This window comes from Gossypium hirsutum, chromosome A11, assembly GCF_007990345.1.
Source record: "Gossypium hirsutum isolate 1008001.06 chromosome A11, Gossypium_hirsutum_v2.1, whole genome shotgun sequence".
Classification (NCBI taxonomy): domain Eukaryota; kingdom Viridiplantae; phylum Streptophyta; class Magnoliopsida; order Malvales; family Malvaceae; genus Gossypium; species Gossypium hirsutum.
This window is the reverse complement of record NC_053434.1, coordinates 78096615-78100970: the sequence shown is the minus strand read 5'-3', so window position 1 is coordinate 78100970 and position 4356 is coordinate 78096615. Positions and strand designations below refer to the sequence as shown.

Here is a 4356-nt window from a genome sequence, read left to right as displayed (position 1 = left end):
ATTAGTTATAACTTTTAAAGACATTTAAAAATATTAAATATTAAATATTAAAATCAATTGCTTCAACCCCAATCAATTGGAATTTGCCAATGACCATGAAAAACATCATAATATATTGAGTCTTGCTGCAATTTACTATATCCAATATAAGCTTGCCATTCTAAATACCATTATCAGTGCCATTTTCTTCCTTCAGCATAGCATTTATTACCTTCAATCGACATCTCATTTTATAATTAGAAATTGAAAAGCATTTTCAAACAAAATATAACAATTTTTTTATATAAAACGTAAGCAACAAGACAGCATTAAACTCTTAAATAAATCTAAGTCCACACTAAACACATAAGTTGGATAGAAACATGAAAACAGACCAAAAGAACATCTAAAAAACCAAAATGGAATCACTATTATTATGTAAACATGAAAATGCACAGCCTTAAGCAAACCAACTTTGCATGTGCAGAATCAGACTCCATAAAACTCATAAACATTAACTTCTCCTAACCAGAATACCAACTTTATGTTTACAGAGGCCTTGATGAAAACTAACATAACTGTTGATATATAACTTATCTAATAAGAATCACAGAATATGCAGAAAGTACCTGAGTATTTAGTATCAAGAGAACCATGTATTCAAAGGAAAAGAGCCAGAAATTGATCAATGTATGCAAAACTTGGTCTATATTTCAAAACTGGAGTAAAGCTTTCATCTAGTACCAAATACATACTTATATGGAGACACAAACACACAGGCATACATCTTCCATTACCTAAATCTGTTTCTTGCAAATAAAAGATAAGTAAGCTTCTACAGGAAACTTAACGAAGGAAGCCAAATCGAGACAAAACACAAAAAAGAGTGGATGAAATAAGCTTAAAAATTTAGGAATGTAATTAAAATGTTAATTAAATGTTAGGAAAAACATTAAAAATTTAGGAATGTAATTAAATGTTAATTAAACATTAAAAACATAAAAGGAAAAACATGTTGAAAGGAACATAAATGTTAGGGAAGACAATGTTTACCTTGATTGAATTGGAAATGTTTTCTTGAGGGTTTATTTAGAGATGCTTGGGATTGATCTCTAATAATGTCGAGAGACTTGCCTACTCATTGCATTTGAAGAATAGAAGTCTATTTCTGGTCGACAAAACAATCAAATGAGTTCTAAAAATAAACAACATTTAATGATTGGTATAATATAATTATATTTGCTAATAACAGGTGGGAATAAACAAATAAAATGATAAAAAAACAGCCAGCAATTTGGTATAACATTAACAGGAGAAATATGACCAAGCTCAATACCATTAAAAGACAGTAAGTTACATTGTATACATATTATCATTGCAATTTGGTATAAATATTCCCGATTATCCCAGCAATGCTAACTATCACAGCCAGTATTAACATTAACCATGACAAAAAATTTTCTACTCTGCTCAAGCTCATGCTCTCTTCTTGCTGACTTATCCTCAATGCAATTAGAGCAGGGAACGTAAAATCTAAGGAAACAACTATTGTTGCTCTAGTAAATTTGAAAGCTGTCCGTATATTTGGGATCATAGTACATCCAATATACATAAGCACTAACAATATTACTGTTAATGCCAAAGACCTTTTTTTACTCTCCGTGAGAGGAGTTGATCCCTCAAACACCAAGTTATCCACAGTTTGTTGTAGGAAAAAGTGAATAACAAGGAAAACCAGAACCAAATGAAGAGCAAATATAATTCAAAGCAGTGCTAAAACGAATTCCCAGATTCCTATCAAAATTGGTAAAAACATCACCTTCAGTGTCCTTTCCGAAGAGCAAATACCTTGATATTGTTGTTCAGGCATAGACCACAACATAAAGAGCAGTTGTGATCCTCTCCACCTGATTCATCTTTTGAGGAGATTTCCCTTCGAGCTCATTGTATATAGGTTGAACATTGAAATGGCAAACATATGCATTAGTCATAATAGGGATAACTACTAGTAAATCCAAAATTTCCATTTTCGATCCAAAATCTGGGCTCATCCTTGGAGCCTCTAGCTTCCCTTCAATAAGCTTAATGAATGCAACAGCAAAGCAAACCACAACGAAAATAACAGCGAGAGCTACCGAAGCAGCCGAAGTCATGCTCAATGAATCAATCCTATCTAACACGCAAAGTGGAGCAAGAAAAACAACCATAACAACCAAAACAAATAACTTCCTATGATCCCAAAAACCATGTCCTAACCACTGATCGAGAACCCCAATATGACGAACCGAACCAGACATAACATCACCCATAATAATCAAATAAACTATGAGGACACCTACATTGTTGACAATTATCCAAATCTCAGACAAAACCCTAGCAGTTCTCCCCATTGCAATTTGCACAACTTCCCCATAAGATCTAGCTTTACAAGAAACCGCAAACCTAACTCGACAGTAATTTCAGACAAAATCCCAATCAAGATTATCAAAAAAATCCCTAAAACAAGCCCTAGAACCTTCATAGTAGCAGGTAAAGCCATGATTCCAGCACCAATAATTGTGGTGGTTAAGTTAAAAACAGCACCAGAAACACCAGACCTGGTATTGGGTTTACTTAAAACAAGGGTATAATCATCGAGATCAAACCCATTTCAAACCATTTCAAACAAAAAAACAAAAGGCAAGTAATACAATAACTACACATTAATCTGAAGGGGACTCAAAAACTAACCATTTCAAACCCATGAAGCATATGACGGTCGACGAGAGGAAAGGGAAAATAGTTAGGGATTTCGGGGATGGGGGAACAGATTAAGGGAAAAAAAGGGACTTGGGGAAAATGTTAGGGATTTCGAGTTTGGGGAATTAGGGGATGATTTGGGGAAAAAGAAAGAGGTGTTTTTTATTTTAGGGATTTAGGGAAGGAAGAGACGAAATGGGGGAAAATGACTTAGCAAAAAATGAAACTGATTTCAGGTAAAGGGCATAAACCTTAGGAGAGAAAAAACGACGCCGTTTCAAATAAGGAAATTTTGTGGCGTTTTCAGCAACGCGCCGGTAATGAGACCTTTTGTGGCGTTTTCAGCAAAGCGCCACTAACGCCTCTTTTATCTACAGTACAAAACGACACCGTTCTAATATGATTTGTGGCGTTTATTATAGAAACGCCGCTAAAGCCACTACTATTCAGAGGAAACGACGCCGTTTTACTGTAATGTATAATGAAATTTTATGACGTTTTCTAAAAAACGCCACTATTTGCGATCTTTAGCGGCTAATACCTTAATATTTTATAAAAATTGATCAAATTTTAAAACTATATATTTAGAATTTCTTTTAAATTATATCTAAATAATGTTACTGTGATGAATGTTAGTGTAGTACAAAATATATATTTCATATATTTATATTAGGTTTAGTACAAATTCGCAAGAATCTCATAAAATTCTAAATATTGATTCAGTCTTCAATAATATACTTTAAACTTTAAACCTCAAACCATAAACTTACACTCTAAACCCTAACTATAGTTGAAACTTTAATTTTGATTTAATACACATTTTAAAATACATATTATCTATGCATATAAATTAATTAAATAAAAACATGATGCTATTTATTATATCAATAACGTGTAAATATTTTACAAGATCTAGATCAAATTACAGTTCATGTACACAATTGCACACTAAACCACTTTTCATATATATATTTATATATTTTAAAATAATAATTTATATATATTTATCTTATATACATTTATCTTCTAAATTAAAATCCAAAATTATACTCTAAATTTAAAACCTAAACTTGAGACTCTAAATCCTAAACCTTAGACCACAAACACAAAACCCCTAACCCCAAACTTTAAACCCCAAAACCATTCGGTAACCCCTAAACCAACCATAACTCCTAGACCATAAAGCCCAAACTATAAAGTACTTTAAAAACTGTTAACCCTAAACCATAATCGTAAACATATTTATGGGAATTCGTGTGGCCAATGTTAGTGTAGTACAAATTAAAACACACATATATATATGTTTATATTCTTATATTAAATAATATGAGTATATACAAAATAGCATGAATCTTAGTAAAATCCAAATGTTCTTCAGTTAATTTCTAGCTAATAGTATCATTTCCTTAAACCCTTAACCTAAACTTAATTTTTAACATATTTTATTTGAGACATTCTATTTAATCTAAATATATTTAAACCAAAAAAAATAGATAAAAATACACAATAGCATTAGTATTTATACAAAGGTACATAACTTTAATAAAACAATTTCACTATTGGAACACTCTAGTTATAATGTCCACTCTGTAAGATATTTCTATGTTATATAAGCTTGGAAATTATACATAGTTCAAC

General features: G+C 31.4%; 1 pseudogene; it reads right to left on the bottom strand.

Annotated features, from left to right (window-relative positions):
• Positions 1-1351: 1351 nt before the first annotated feature.
• LOC107960368 (amino acid transporter AVT6E-like) lies at positions 1352-2629 on the bottom strand (annotated as a pseudogene).
• Between the last annotated feature and the right edge of the window lie 1727 nt (positions 2630-4356).